Here is a 16,907-nt window from a genome sequence, read left to right on the forward strand (position 1 = left end):
TGAGTCATGCTGAGCATCTTTTCATGTGTCTGGTAGCCAACTGGATGTCTTCTTTGGAAAAGTGTCTATTCATGTCTTCTGCCCATTTCTATTTCTGCCCATTTCTATGAGCTATTTGTTTTTTGGGTGTTGAGTTTTATAAGTACTTTATATATTTTGAATACTAACCCTTTATCAGATACATCATTTGCAAATATCTTCTCCCATTCCATAGGCCGCCTTTTAATTACTTTGATTGTTTCCTTTGCTGTGCAGAAGCTTTTTATCTTGATGAAGTACCAACAGTTCATGTTTGCTTTCAGTGACATGTCGAGTAAGAAATTGCTCCTGCCTAGATCAAAGAGGTTGTTGCCTGTGTTCTCCTCTAGGATTTTGATGGTTTCCTTTCACATTGAGGTCTTTCATCCATTTTGAATTTATTTTTGTGTATCATATAAGAAAGTGGTCCACTTTCATTCTTCTGCATGTTGCTGTCCAGTTTTCCCAGCTCTGTTGAAGAGACTGTCTTCTTTCCATTGGATATTCTTTCCTGCTTTGTTCAAGATGAGTTGACCATATAGTTATGGGTCCAATTTCTGGGCTTTCTATTCTGTTCCACTGATTTACGTGTCTGTTTTTGTGCCAGTACCATACTGTCTTGATGAGAACAGCTTTATAATATAGCTTGAAATCCAGTAACCATTTTCATTTTGAGTTCTGGCCACACCCCTTGGGTTGATCTCCCAACACTGTAATTCAGTTGTCAGCTGTGTGCTATTTAATAACCCATTAGCAAAGGGTTGTTTTGTGGATAAAATGTCTTCGCAAATCTCCCTGAATCAGGTTCTGGCATGAGGAATTGTTACCGACTGAATGTTTATATCACCCTAAAGTCCATATGTTGAGGCCCTAACCCCCAATGCATTTGGAAGTAGGGCTTTTTTGGAAGGTAATTAGGTTTAGACGAGGTCATGAGGATGGAGCCCCCGTGATGGGATCAGTGTCCTTACAGAAGAGAAAGAGATACCAGAGCTTGCTTTCTAACAGAGACTTTGAGAAAGCCTGAGTTGGTAAAAAGGGCCCTGACCCAGAACCCAAGAGACCTAGATTCCATTCCCAGGTCTGTGCCTCACTAGCTGTGTGATTTCAGCTGAGCCACTCACTTCCCCAAGTATCTGTGTTCTCATCCAAAAACCAAGAGGGTTAGCTAAATTAGAGGTCCTCAACATTAGGGTTGCAACATGTGACAAAAATCCAGAAATAACAGTGGCTTAAGTTAGATAGAAATATAATTGTCTACACACAGACAGCCCAAGGATCTCATAATATCTCCGGCATCTTCATGGACCCAGGCTCCTTCTACCTGGTTCTCTCCTTTGGCACCCTTAACACATGCTTTCCACCACATGGTCCAAGATGGCTGCCATAGCTTTCATCTCCACGTTTCAGGCACAGAAAGGAGAAAAGGGCATGACCCCCTTTAAGGACACCTTCTGAAGTCTCATACACTCCTTCCTTTTATATCCTGGCGTCAAGAACTTGTGCCATGATCGTTGTAGCTGTGAGAGAGGCTGGGAAATGTAGCCTTTTTTCTGGGTGTCCATGTGACACAGGAAAACCAATATCAGGGGACAATGACAGGCTCTGCCACAATGTCTCCGTTGTGATTTGTATACCAGGAAACCTACTGCTCATGAACTACTCAAGATTACTAACGAATTGTTTTACAAACGTGAGTGAATTCAAAGTCATCCCTGTGTTAGCACTTATGCTCTCCTCCTTATACTTTTGATAAGTTTTCTTGAGAGGCAGTGTTTAATTCAGTCATAGCGAATCAAGTAAAACACAATCTTTTCAATGACTCAGTCTGCAGTGAATTACTGTCGCTAATAGTCCTTACCAACATTTGTGGTTTTGTCAAATGTGAAAATATTAATAGGAGAGTGCCATGTGTGTATCTTGATGACAATCGTGTTGGCTTTCATGAAGGGAAAAAGGCTAAGAAATCTTAAACGAGCTCTAAAAGTGCGTATCAGCTTGAAAACATCTGCGATTCAGGGAATATAAACTCTCTCCTTCATGAACCACTTGTAATGTGAAGCTTGCAGGGGGGAAGCTTGTTAACAATACAAGTCCTAGGCCCACTTCATACCAACAGACTAAAAATCTCTGGGGGTGAGGCCCAGAAATGTGCCAGTTTCACAAGCTCTCCGAGGGGTGATTCCTATGAACACAGGGTTGGGAGTACTTCCAGGTCTTTTAGGGAAAAGCTTTGGCCGGCCACTTTTCATTCTGTCCCACTGACTGATTCAGCTGCGTCTGGCTGCCGGGCTGTATGCACGGCTTGAGGCAGAGGCGACTTGCTCTATCAGGATCATCGGCGATGTCGTGGTTTTACCAGGTGTCCCTCACCACAGCATGATGTTAAACTGCTACCGTCAGTCTCCCACCGCATCACTGACACAGCAGTGTCAGCTCGGAATTCAATGGAAAGTCAGGTGCCACTCATGGAAGGGGTGAATATGTTGAATAAACTGACTCTGCCTTCTGCACCTGTCTTTATTGTCAAGGCTAAACCAAGTGTAATATATCAGGTTACAGTCTGTAGAGGTAAAGGATTTTTTTGGGCTTCCATACATATAACATACTGATGGTTTGGGGACTGATAGGTGTACCCTAGCAGGCGGAAGAACGTAGGTTGTTGTGTGGTGGGGTCCACAGCTATCGGGGAAAAGACAAACCAAGCATCTGGTTTATGCTCAGGGCTCACTCCGTGTTTGTAGTCTACACAAGTGCACGTAACACCCATGACAGTCCCGTGAGAGAGCGACATCTCACTTTATCCTCATTTTTCAGGGTGGTCAAGTAACTTGCTTAAGCTCGCCCAGGAAGTAAAAGAGGCTAACTCACCCTCCTCGCCTCAGGGTCAATTGGCAAAGTAGGAAAAAAAGGCAAAACATTTGTGATTCTTGAGTGAATGCATTTCTACCACACCATCATCTTCAAACTTCTGTATTTGCACGTCCCATTGGGAAAAACTTCTGAGTGGGTCTCCCATATGTATTTATTTGTAAGTATATACATTAGAGGGGCGCCTGGGTGGCTCAGTCACTTAAGGGTCCGACTTCGGCCCAGGTCATGATCTCGAAGTTTGTGAGTTCAAGCCCCACGTCAGGCTCTGTGCTGACAGCTCAGAGCTTAGAGCCTGCTTCGATTCTGTCTTCCTCTTTCTCTGCCCCTGCCCCACTCATGCTCTGTCTCTCTCTCTCTCTCTCTCAAAAATAAAAAATAAAATGAACATTAAAGAAAAAAGTATATACGTTAGAAAACAGTTTGCTCTTCAACTTTAGTACCAGCATCACCTGGAAAACTTATTTAAGCACAGCTCATCAGCACCCATCCCCAGAGCATCAGACATCCTGTGGGTTTGAGACGTGACCCAAGAATTTTTGCCTTTTTTTTTTAATGTTTATTTATTTTTGAGAGAGAAAGAGCACACAAGTGAGTGGACAAAGGGCAGAAAGAGAGGGAGATAGAGGATCTGAAGCTGGTTCTGCTCTGACAGCAGAGAGCCTGATATGGGGCTCAAACCCACAAACTGTGAGATCGTGACCTGAGCCGAAGCTGGATGCTTAATCAACTGAGCCACCCAGGTGCCCCAAGAACTTGTACTTCTAACACATTCCCAGGTGGTGTCAATGCTGCTATTGATGGACCTTCCTTTCAGTAGCATTGCTATAAGCATGACCCCAAGGTATAAATTTAAATTTTTTTAATGTTTTATTTATTTTTGAGAGAGAGATAGAGAAAGAGAGCGTGAGTGGGGAAGGGGCAGAGAGAGAGGGAGACACACAATCGGAAGCAGGCTCCAGGCTCTGAGCTGTCAACACAGAGCCAGATGTGGGGCTCAAACCCACAAACAATGAGAGCGTGACCTAAGCCGAAGTCGGACACTCAACCGAGCCACCCAGGCATCCCCCAAGGTAGAAATGTAAAGCACTAAAATATTATGGAATAAAACAGTAATTCTAATTAATATTTTTCCTTCACCCAGATAATTGTCTTATAAAGCTCCAGGAGTGCAAGATTCCATTTTGGAAACCAGTGCATTAAGCTGAGCCACTCTGTCCTTTGCCAGAGAGGCAGGCTAGGCGGCACTTCAGAAATCACAGAAATTTCCCAAACCTCAAACATTGAGAACAAAGGAGATAATAAAAGGACACATCAGATGGGCACAGCTCTCGGTCCCACTAATCCCCCCCCCCACTGGGCTCAAGCACTCTGCTTTTCATTTGCAGCTAACTCTACTCATATCATCTTTCTTCTGCCTTAATTTTTTTCCCTTTGTGATAACAGCTACCATCACTTTTAGGTAATGTAATCTAGCACCCCTGTTGTTCCTTTTATGGAAATTCTAGCCACTGCAAGTACATGCGGTACTTGATATCCACAAAGCGAAAGTGTTCTGAGTGAACAACGTTTCGATTGAACTTTAATTTTGCTGTTACTTTGAAGTTCTGGCTCTGCACAAGCGACGTTAGGCATGGGTACCTTCAGAAGCACTTGGAAAGGAATTTTTCCCTACTCACATATGATGTAGATTTCCAAAGTGCTCTTGTGGATTTCTTCCGTGCTTTTGCTGTTTGGTGAAAAATGAGGCAGGTTTACATGCAGTGAATAAAACCAGTCCCAGCACCTTGAAAGAGAAGAGACACAAGTATTTGCAAAAACTTGGTGCATAAATTCAATACCTATATTATATACAATATATATGTCTAATATAATGTAATATCTAATACAGATAATATCTAAAGGGTATTATAGCAATAGGCTATAATAGCAATAGCAATAGGCTATTACAGCAATATAATTATAAATAATAGATGATATAATTAAGATATAATATTATAAATACTCTAAATTATAGCAATAGGCTATACTATAATAATAATAAAAAAAAAAAGGTTAGTTAGCCATTGCTTCACTGGAAGAGAAAAGAAGCCTCTTGTGAAATTTTGACATAGAGGAAAGTGGAAGCATAGTTATTAGTAAAGACAAAGTGCCTTCTGCCAGAGATAACCCCAGAATTTCCTGTGACCAAATCTGAGCAATAGAGAAAATGTCATGTACTAGAAGGTCCTTTTCAAAAAGCCATTTGTACCATACAGGAAGACTGCTGTGACACGCTCTGGCTTTTGTTGAATACAGTCTCAATTTAAAACCAGATTCCAAAGGACTGATGCATATTGGCCCATGAAACTGCTCATGCGCATTTCTTTGCCCCACAGCTATTTATTTTTTCACTAGTTTTCCACCCCCATTCGCCTCAAATATATGGTGTTTCTTCCACGGGTTAAGCCTTTACTTGCTCCGAACTTAAAGTAATGTCAACTCAGCAGCATGCATTAAGGGAATCATCTGGCATTGCTACAATTATCCAGTTCTTACAAACAGCCTTCCACCTTTTACCTCTTGCCTCTCACCTCATTCCTGCCTCAGAAAGGAAATAGGTCAAATGGGAAAAGAGAGGCACTGGGACCATGTAGCATCAGAAACAGACACATAAGGCCCGTCTGGGCCCTTAGATACCCTGGACTTCTCCAATGGCTTTTAAAAGAGGAGGAGCAGGGGCGCCTGGGTGGCTCAATCGGCTAAGCGTCCAACTCTTGGTTTCGGCTCAGGTCATGATCTCACAGTTTTGTGGGTTCAAGCCCCCCGTCAGGCTCTGCACTGGCAGCACGGAGCCTGCTTGGGATTCTCTCTCTCCCTCTCTCTGCCCGTCTCCCCCTTGCCCTGTCTGTGCCTCTCTCAAATAAAATAAAATAAAAAAGAATAAAATAATAAAATAAAATAAAATAAAATAAAATAAAATAAAATAATGAAAGAAGAGGAGCAAAAACGAAGCAATGTTAACACACTGTGTTCCTCAGAAAATATTTATTTGAGTCCAGTACGGCGTCCAGCAATGTATGTATGTCGGTCTTAGAATCACGTTACTAAGTGTGCTGTTCTGGGCAAGTCAACTCCATTAGCCTGAGTATTAGTTTCCTCAGCTAGAGAATGCAAACAACACCTCCTGAAATCTAGGTGTGGCAGGTTAAAGATGGCCGCACACTTTTTGACACCTCTCCTATTGAGAGGTGGAGTCCAGTTCACTATCTGAATTTATCCACTACTTTGGTGAATAGGATATGGCAGAAGTGACACTGTTCCAATTTCCGAGCCTAGGCCTTACTCTTCTGGAAGCTTCCGTTTTCTATCTTCTGGAATACTCACTTTGGAAGCCCTGAGCCACCATATAGAAAGTCCAACTACCCGACAACAGACAGAAAACAGCTAAGGGGTTCAGCTAAATCTAGCCTTCCAGCTGTCCTCATCAAGGCACAGTCACATGAGTAAAACTAGCTTGGACATGCCAGCAAGTGACCCCAGTCAATGTTACCCAGCCAAGTTCCTTTTTTTTTTTTTTTAATTTAAAAAAAAAAATTTTTTTTAATGTTTATTTATTTTTGAGACAGAGAGAGACAGAGCATGAACAGGGGAGGGTCAGAGAGAGAGGGAGACACAGAATCGGAAGCAGGCTCCAGGCTCTGAGCTGTCAGCACAGAGCCCGACGCGGGGCTTGAACTCACAAACTGTGAGATCATGACCTGAGCCGAAGTCGGACGCTTAACCGACTGAGCCACCCAGGTGCCCCTATGCAGCCAAGTTCTAAGCCACAAAATCATGAGACATAGTTTACTATATAATAATAGGTAATCCACATTAGTTACAAATATGATTGTGAGACTCAAAAAGAGACTGTAGATGGAAAAGGACTTGTAGACTGCAAGGCAACATGTTTTGTCAATAGTGTATAAAAGAACAAATACAGTCTCTGAACACGGGCATTTACTCAGTATTAACTTTGGTGACATTTGCCATTACTACTTAGGGATGCAAAGTCAGTTGCCATCAGGTGATAATAGTGGAGATTAAGAGAAATACATTCAGCATCTAAATATTTATTTTGAGGAGGGCCAAGGCTTTGTAAGCAAGGGATACTAATGCAAACTCCAGCAAAGCAAAGAATACCATTAGGCTCTAAGTTATTTATTTCATAAAGGAAATTTGGAACAATGATTTCTTTTCCTAGGGTTATATTCATTCACCTTAGAGTATTTTGATATAATGAAATCAGTTAGCCAGAATATTCAAAAGCACGGTACTGTATGTGAAAATTCCATCAATGCTTCTTGTTGAAAATCTTTCCAAAATGCCATAATAACTTTCTTGCCTCTTGAAAAGATTGTGAAAAGTTACTTTATAAGTTGAGTGTTTGAAACTTAAAATGCATTTCCCACTGAAAGAGCACTATAAATGATAATAAAATTCGCAGACACAAAGCCAATAGAATTCCAAATGCTTTATAATGCTGCATAATTATATATTTTAAGGTTTTAAAAAAAAAATTCCCCAACCAATTCCATGCAGTGATTTCTTTAAGTCTCATAAAATATACTCGTCCTTATCAAGTCCTTTTCAGTCAGACCTAGGGGGTTTGCAGGATGTCAGAGCCCAGTTAGAAGGCAGCTTTAGAAGGTAGAGTTTGCATGTTGTTGCCAGTGTCTGTCCAGGGCTTAACACAACGCCTAGCCCAGGGAGGCACTCGGCAGATGTCTACTGTTGAGCCCTGAAACAGCGACTAAAACACGGTTCAAGTCAGAGAGGCCTAGCTTGGATTCTGCCCTGCTTCTTGCTTGTGGCGACCGTGAACAGAGCTCAGCGTCTGCAAGCCTTGCTTTCTTCAACAATAAAATGGGAATCAGTAATGCCAACCACACAGTGCTCCTGCAAAAGTTCAATGGAACATTTTAACAAAAGCTTGGCACTATGCCTGGCACACTCCTGTGCATCCTCCAAAAGTGGCAGCAATTATCATTACCGTTACTGAACTCAGACATATCCCATTTGTGGGTCCATTCACTGCCTAATTCAGCAGTTCTGGGGAGTGGCCAGGGCAGGAAGTGCAAGGAGAAACAATTACAACTTCTCTGTATTTCTTTTTATCCAAAAATATTGGAGATGAATTAAGCTTTACTTATATTTGATACCTGGATTTATAGTAGTATGTATTTGTAAGTTATAAATAAATATATTGAGAGTGTACACTCCATTGCTCAATTTTAGAATTTTAAATAATATGGCTGCACATCAAAATGTTTGAGGAGCATTGGCCTGATCTTTCAAATAAGTCACTGGAACTGAAGCAAGGGCAGTGGTAGACACTGGCCTCAAAGGAGCCCAGCTGTGGGTAGAGGGAGCTAAAAGTCCTTAGCCACAAGAGGGATCTTGAGTCTCTGTCCCTGCAGCCTCTAGGAGAGGCATAGTCCTGCCTCCTTGAGGCAGGAGGGATGCTGGAGGGGAGAACAGAGGAGAGTAAGCGAAAGTGGGATGAACTCTAAACAGCCAGCCAGCCAGGCAATCCTTCGGTGACAAAGTTAGCCAGCGAGTGGGCTTGGGTTCCCTCTGGTCAAGGGACTTCACGAGATGGAGGAAGTCAAATTTCCACAGGGCTGCTGACAATGGGTCTGACCAAGTGAAGGGGAGAAATGAGGTCAGAGGGGTGGCTGGGAAAGAAATCTGCATCGGAGATTCGGGTCCTGTGCTAGTTCCTGGGTAGGGGGGGGCAAGCGGTAGGTGGAAAATCAGCTCTGTCCTAGTAGGGTGGTGAATCCAGAACCGGGACACCGTCTGTGTATTTGAGACATGTGTAAGACAGGCAGACATAATTCAGTTTGGAACACCTGTTTTTATGGTGCAGAGGTTTGGGCAACCTATCAGATCTTCCTGAGACTCCCTGGAAATGTTTTCATTTCCAAACAAATTTTATAAGAGGCAGGATCATGAAGAAGGTGGAATGCTGGGCCAGGGAGTCAAGAAAACTGTATTCCTGTTCCAGCTTCTATTATTTAGCTGTATCCTTCCATGAGTCGACTACCCGGAGCCTCTGAGTTCCATTTTCTCACTCGCACAACCAGAGTTGATTTACCCAGTCTCCGGATTCTCCTCCAGCCCTGGGATTATGAATTCCAGGATGCTGAAATGGGCATATTCTCTTATGATTTGCCTCTTATGCCTAAAAGCTGAGTACAGGGAAAAATTACAGTTTACTAAGGGTGTCTGATTATTTGTGTTTTCAATGTTTGATTTAGTGGCTCTCATTCTAGAGTCTTCTTTAATGTCTTTTCTCTAAAATAACAGCTATATTACTGCTCTGGTTTGCTGCACACAGAATGAGGGCAGCTTGCAGCGTTAACTCTTCCAGAACTCCGTAATACAGATGAAGGTAGTCTAAGAGTGAGAAAGAGAGAATAAGAAATTGAAATATTAGCTCATAGGAAGCTGTAACTAAAATAATCAGATGCTTCCCAAAAGCACGGGAATGAAAATAGCTACTGACCCAATTGTATAAAGTAAGATAAATTCACCACTCCACAGCAGATAAGCAGTTTTCCCTTTTTTTTTTTTTTTCCCCTTGTCTTTTCCATTGTTCCCAGAATCCATCTGATCATCTAAAAAGTGTCCTGGAATTCAAAAAACAAATGAGGCAACAGGACACAACTCTTGAATTGCCAGATTCCACTAAGTAGAAAATTGGTTTGGAGAGCAGGTAGAGAAGAAAGGAGAGCCTGGTCTCCAGAATGGAGACACAAGGGTGTCCATTGTCAAGTAGGGACAGGGATTTGGATGTGTCCATTTTTCCCCACGGGACTCTGCTCTCCTCTCTCTACCGACCACCCCCACCCTAGGGTGAGAATCATCATGTTATCAGATCTGTCCTCCCAGTCAGTTTGGGTTGCTGTAACAAATTCCTGCGGACTGGGTGTCTTAAACAACAAATATTTCTCACCACTCTGGAGACTAGGAAGCACAGAATTAAGGGGCCGGCTCTCTTCCTGGTCTGTAGATGAATGTCTCCTTGTATCCTCCATGCTGAGGAAGAGAGAGAAAACTCTTGAGTCTCTTCCTTGCAAGGGCACTAATCCTAAGCATGACAGCTCCACCCTTGTGACCTCATTTCCCCTCAAAGGCTCTTCTCCTGATACCATCACATTAGGGGGCAGGATTTCAACATATGAATTTCAGGGGAACACAAACATTCAGTCCATAATACCTGTCCCCCTAAAGGCATACTCAAGAAATAAGTGAATTCTCATCTTAAATTTAAAAGGAATCTGTGGAAAGAAAGAAAGAAAGAAAGAAAGAAAGAAAGAAAGAAAGAAAGAAAGAAAGAAAGAAAGAAAGAAAGAAAGAAAAGAAAGAAGAGAAAGAAAGCAAAAGCCATATTTAACATATTGCTAGCTAGCTAAAATTTTTAAGGGGGAAAAAAAACCTGAATGGAAAACCGCCAGAAATGTTAGAAAATGTTTACAGGGATATTGTTAGAAAGTTTCTGTTATGACAAAAAATAAAATGTTTATATAGTGTTTTACTCTGCCAGGAAGCAGTGCAAACATGAAGAATCTGTACACTTTCCTTCTCTACAAAGTAAGCTACAACTGAAGAGGAATTAGGTCTCCAGAACCCCTAATCATCCTGTATCCAATTATAGAATATGAAGTGTGGTGTTCTCATTAACAAGAACCCCAAATTCCCATAGAATTGATTTAATTTCTAACCCACAGATTTCCTCAGAAACCCTGAAAGCAAAGAGAGCTAAGAACATGTTGTGTTTTGCTGGGTTGACCAATTACACCAATGTATTAATCATCTCAAGGTCGGCCACCTTCTCAAAGTCTCCAAAGATAGTCCTCGTGATCTCCCAGGATGGCAACCTTCCCTTCCTTCAAACTACCACAGGCCTTAGTCTCCTACTCCAAGGGGTCTGCTAGGAGGGCCCGGCAATCAGAGAAATTGTGGTCGGCCACACCCTCACCCCACCCAACACATCAGGACCTTGGTTTTACCTCAAGACTCAGCAATAGCAAGCGAGGGCCAGGCCAGATGGTTAGAGGCACTCTGAGTTACTAAACTTGCATTGGAATAGTAATCATCGGGTTAAAGGGGATTACGTGATACCAGTGCTCCTCGTACTTTCTGCTAAAACTAATGGAAGGTTTAGACTTTGACTTGCACAAAGCACATGACTTTGAAGCACACTACTGTAAAGGTATAAAGAGATTATGATATATGAGCCTATTTATTTTTAGAGTTTATTTCTTGGGGCACCTGGGTGGCTCAGTCGGTTGAGCGTCCTACTTTGGCTCAGGTCATGATCTCATGGTTCATGAGTTCAAGCCCCGAGTAGGGCTCTGTGCTGACAGCTCAGAGCCTGGAGCCTGCTTCGGATTCTGTGTCTCCCTCTCTCTCTGCCCCTCCCCCACTCATGCTCTGCCTCTCTCTCTCAAATTATTTTTAGGTTTATTTCTTTTTGAGAGAGAGAGAGAGAGCGTTTGCACACAAGCAGAGAGAGAGGAAGAGAGCAAACCCCCAGGCTCCGTGCTGGCAGCGAGACTCAAAATCACAAACCATGAGCCGATATCAAGAGTCAGCGCATAACCCACTAAGCCACCCAGGCAGCCCTGAGTTTATTTAAATGTAGACAAAGGATAGTGTCTTTGCAAAAATAAAATGTATGTGTTTGTCTTTTCCCCTTATCTCTTATTTCTTGGGAGACTTCCTTCTCTAGATCTGAGTTTCTTCTCACCGATCTTCCAGTTTTTCAGCTATTTCTCTATTCTGATATTAAGACACTTTACTGAATTCTTGATTTCAGCTATGGTATTTTTGAGAATTCTAGAATTTTTCTTTTTTTTCAAACCTGCCATGTCACTTTTTATGGTCTTAGTTTCCTGTCAGAATGTTCAAGCATGGCTTTTATGTCCCTGAACCCAGTAAGCCATACTTTCTATAGTCTGTCTCTGATAAATCCTACTCCTGAAGTCTCAGTATGTCTGTTTCTGTTGTTTCTGCTGAACATGGTTAATGGTGTCTTATCTTCTACTGTGCTCAATCATCTCTGATTGTGAGGTGGACATTGTGTATGAAAATTATTTGTAGAAATAATTTGAGATATATTATCTTCCCCCTAAGAGGATTGTTAATTGTATTTTGTTTTATCATATTTTATTTACTTATTTTGCCAGGTGTCTAGGGGCATGAGCCATCCAGAATCACCTTAATCTTGGTTCAGGGCTTCAGATTTTTTGGTCCACCAGGATCAGGGCCTCTCAGACTGACATACTTTGTGGATCTTGTTAAAATGCAAATTTTGATCTAGTAGAACTGGGGCAAGCCTTGAGACTCCATATTTTTAACAAGCCTCCCGGGTGATGTCAGTTCTTGTGATGGTTAATTTTATGTGTCATCTTGACTGGCTATAGGATACTCAGATTAAACATAATTAAGGGCTTTCTGGATGATATTAGCATTTAGATATGTAGACTCAGTATATTTCCTTCTTCAGCATAGATGGGCATCATTCAATCCGTTCAGGGCTTGAATAGAATAAAAGGTGGAGGAAGGGAGAATTCGCCCTTTCTTTCTTCCTACCCAATTGCTTGAATTAGGATGTAGGTCTTCTCCTGCCCTCGGCATTCCTGGTTCTCAGGCCTTCAAACCCAGACTGGAATCTAAACCATTGGCTTTTCTGCTACAGGCCCTCACACCCAAACTGAATTACACCACCAGCTTTTCTGGATTTCCAGCTTGCAGATGGTAGATTATAGGATTTCTCAGCCTCTGTAGTTGGATGAGCCAATTTCATCTAATAAATCCATAGAGGTAGATAGATAGATCGATCTCCATCTTATTGGTTCTGTCTCTCTGAAGAACCCTAATAGTCTAGTGCTGATGGTCCATGGTTCTGTACTTTAAGAAAGAAGGACTTAGAATGACTTGAAGCAGGTTTGAAGTTCTTTTGAGAGCTTATTTCCAGTTTCTCCTAACATGGGTGTTTTCCATCTGATTTCTGCTTCCTGTAATTCTAGATTTTTTTTTAATGTTTATTTATTTTTGAGACAGAGGGAGACAGCGCGAGTGGGGGAGGGGCAGAGAGAGGGGAGAGACACAGAATCTGAAACAGGTTCCAGTCTCTGAGCTGTCACATCACAGAGCCTGATGTGGGGCTCAAACCCACGAACCGTGAGATCATGACCTGAGCCGAAGTTGGATGCTTAACCGACTGAGCCACCCAGGCATCCCTGCTTCCTGTAATTCTAAAAGTTTATCTGCAGATTCTGATGAGTTTTCTTACAAAAACAACCATACGTTCTGAAATAATGACAATTTTATTTTTTCTTTTCCAATTCTTACAGCTTTTATTTGCTTTTCTAGCCCTATTGCACTGCCTAGGGCCTCTGGTACAATCAAAGTAGTCGTAGCAGGCATCCATTGATCTCATGAAAAAAACCATGCCTGATCTCAATTAAAAAAAAAATTCAATAATTCACTGTTGTCATGTTCACTATTTTATATGTATACTTTATTAAGTTAAGGAAGTTTTATTTTTATTCCCAAATTGCTAAGTTTTTTTTTGTCTCAAAAATAATGAATGGGTATTAAGTTCTATCCAATGCTTTCTTACATATATTTTCACATATATTGTTGAGATGGAGAATTATATTGGTTGACTTTCAAGTGTTAAACCTACCTTGCATCCTTAGAATAAACCTAACTTAGTCATTAACACATCTTTTTATACAATGCTGGATTTGGTTTGCCGATATTTTGCTTAGGAATTTTGCATCTGTGGCCATGATAGAGACTGCCCTTTAATTTTACCTTCATTTAACATTCTTTTCAGTTTTATATTGTACTAGTCTTGGTTCTCCAGAGAACAGAACAATAGGAGACGAAGATGGTAGGTAGATAGATAAGAGAGAGAGATGATAGATAAGAGAGATAGATAATAGATAGATAGATAGATAGATAGATAGATAGATAGATAGATAGAATAGCCTATATGTAGCATACATACAAATAGATACAGATACAGGTATATCTGTATGGATTGGATGATACCCATTAACAGGAAATAATTTTGGCAAAGCACTTGGCTCAATAGAGGGTCAATAGTCTATTTAAGTTACTTGTATCTAAATCTGTATCTTCCATTGTTTCTGTATCTCTCGATATGCCGTATTTTCACTACTATTTAGTCCAAAATATTTTCTAATTTCCATTGTGAGCTCTTCTTTGACCTATGGATTACTTAGAAATTTATTATTCAATTTCCAACATTTATAGATTTCTCATTATCTTTTTGTTATTTGTTTCTAACTTGGTTTCATTGTCATTAGCGAATATACTCTATTAATTCAGTATTTTGACATTTGTTGAGTTTTGGTTTTGGGGACAGCGTAGGATCAGTTTAGTAAATATTCCATGTGTAAAGAATGAATAATTTGAAGCTGCTTGTGGCACTGCTCTGTACATGTCTATTAGGTTAAGTTCTACAGTGTTGTTCAAATTTTCTGCTTGTTCTGTCATTTACTGAGAGAGGTGTATTGAAATCTCCATCATGGAAAAGCCATTTAAGATGTAAGGTAGGTCCTGGGGTGCCTGGGTGGCTCAGTCAGTTAAGCGTCCGACTTCGGCTCAGGTCATGATCTCATGTCTCGTGGGTTTGAGCCCCGCATCGGGCTCTGTGCTGACAGCCCAGAGCCTGGAGCCTGCTTCAGATTCTGTGCCTCCCTCTCTCTCTCTGCCCCTCCCCTGCTCTCAATCCCTCTCTCCCTGTCTCCCTCAAAAATAAATATTAAAAAAAAAAAAAAAAAGATGTAAGGTAGGTCCTGAGAGCTTAATGAGAAAGAAGGAGACAAAGAAAAAGAGATAATCTGATCTACAGTAGAAATTAACAGATATCTTGGGTGAATGTGGAAATCAAAGAAGGTAAGTGGGAGATTCCTAACCTACATGATGTGGAGGAAACAAAAGATTTGTGAAACAAGAGAATATTCCATTTGAAGATGTTTAGGGTTTCTATAACGTAAACTCCTCTCTGTCTTTCCAAATCTTCAGTAAAATACACTATCCACTGAAGCACATGGTGAAACTATTTTACTTTGTTTTGAGGAAGTCAAGGGAAGAATCGAGTTCTATGTTTACTTGTCACAGTCCATAGGTGGCACTTGCTGTCAGTGTAGATCTATTTGCTCAGAACTTTGGGAAGTACGGAGCACCTACTTAGTGCCAGGCACTGACGAGGTGCATTAAATGCACCCTCTCCTTGCATTTACCTTGCTTTGTAGCATAACCCAAGTGTCAGAAATGCAAGAGCAAGACCATCTATGAACGGAAATGTGACAGTGGAAGACAATTGAGAGAGATCATAAAAATGTGAACTTTGCCTTTCAACCTCCTACAATTCACAGAAGTCTTGGGGAGGACGCTGTCTTCAGGAGGGAGTGGAATGTGGATTCTGGCCATCTTATCCAGAGCTGGAAGGGAAGGAGACCTCACTTGGCATCTAGGTTACATGACTTTGCAGTATTGCTGTCAGGAGATAGTGTTGATAAAGCACGTGGCTCAATAGACGGTCAATAGACAGTAGTTACTCTTCAAGATGTCTTTGTATCTTTCTGTCTCTCCAAATTGGCAGTTAGGATCCAGAGAAAAGGGCAATGTCTTTTGCAGTTAAGTGACACCTCCTACCACCACCTCATGCTAGCAGAGAACTATGGCCCTGACACTAATACATTTGCTGTTGTCGGGTTCTCAAAGTTCCCCCAACATGAATAGGTTCAAGGGCTATATTTGTTATCTATTGATGCATAACAAAATATTGCAGTACATACGTGGCTTAAAACAATAGTTATTGTCTGTTAAGAATTTAGGAGCAGCCAAGCTAGATGGTTGGGCCTAGGTCTCTCATGAGTTACAGTCAAGATGTCAACTGGGGCTGAGGTAGAGTTTGGAGCTTGACTGAGGCTGCAGGGGCCACATCTCAAGTGGTTCACTGACATGGCCATTGGCAAGGAGCCTTAGTTCCTCACCACTTTTCCTCAGGGCTGCTCATGACATGGAAGCTGGCTCTTCTCAGATCCAGGACAGTGAGACTAAGGCAGGAGCTGCAATATCCCTTACAACCTAAGCTTGGAAGTCACAGGCCCTCCCTTTCGCTTTACTCTCCTTATCAGGAGTCAGCCATTAAGTCTGTCCCAAACTCAAAAAAGAGAATTAGGCTCTACCTTTTGATGTTTATTGATTTATTTTGAGAGAGACAGAGAGAGAGAGAGAGAGAACAAGCAGGGGAAGGGCAGAGGGGAAAGGAGAGAGAGAATCTCAAGCAGACTCTGCACTGTCAGCCCAGAGTCTGATGGAGGCCTTGATCCCTTGAACTGTGAGATCATGACCTGAGCCAAAATCAAGAGTTGGACACTTAACCAACTGAGTCACCCAGGCACCCCATGGGCTCTGCTTTTTGAAGGAAATGCCAAATCACTTCTAGAAATTTTGCTTTTTACTTAATTAAAAATTTTTTTATCTGAGTATAGTTGATGCACGTGACATTAGTTTCAGGTGTACAACATAGTGATTTGACAAGTATAGGTTATGCTGTGCTCACCACAACTGTAGCTACCATCTGTCACTATACAATGCTATTACATCATCAACTGTATTCCCTGTGCTGTGCCTTTTATTCCCATGATTTATTCATCCTACAACCGGAAGCCCCTATCTCCCACTCCCCTTCACCCATTTTGTCCAACCCCCTACCCCCTCTCCTCTGGCAACCATCAGTTTGTTCTCTATACTCCTAGGTCTGATTCTGCTTTGTTGTTGTTGTTTATTCATTTGTTTGCTTTTTTAGATTCCACATGACTGAAGTCATATATTTGTCTTTCTCAGTCTGACTGATTTCACTTAGCATACCCTCTAGGTCCAACTATGTTGTCCCAAATGGCATGATCTCACTCTTTTTTATGGCTGCATAATATTCCCGT

Source organism: Panthera tigris, chromosome B1 (genome assembly GCF_018350195.1).
Source record: "Panthera tigris isolate Pti1 chromosome B1, P.tigris_Pti1_mat1.1, whole genome shotgun sequence".
Classification (NCBI taxonomy): domain Eukaryota; kingdom Metazoa; phylum Chordata; class Mammalia; order Carnivora; family Felidae; genus Panthera; species Panthera tigris.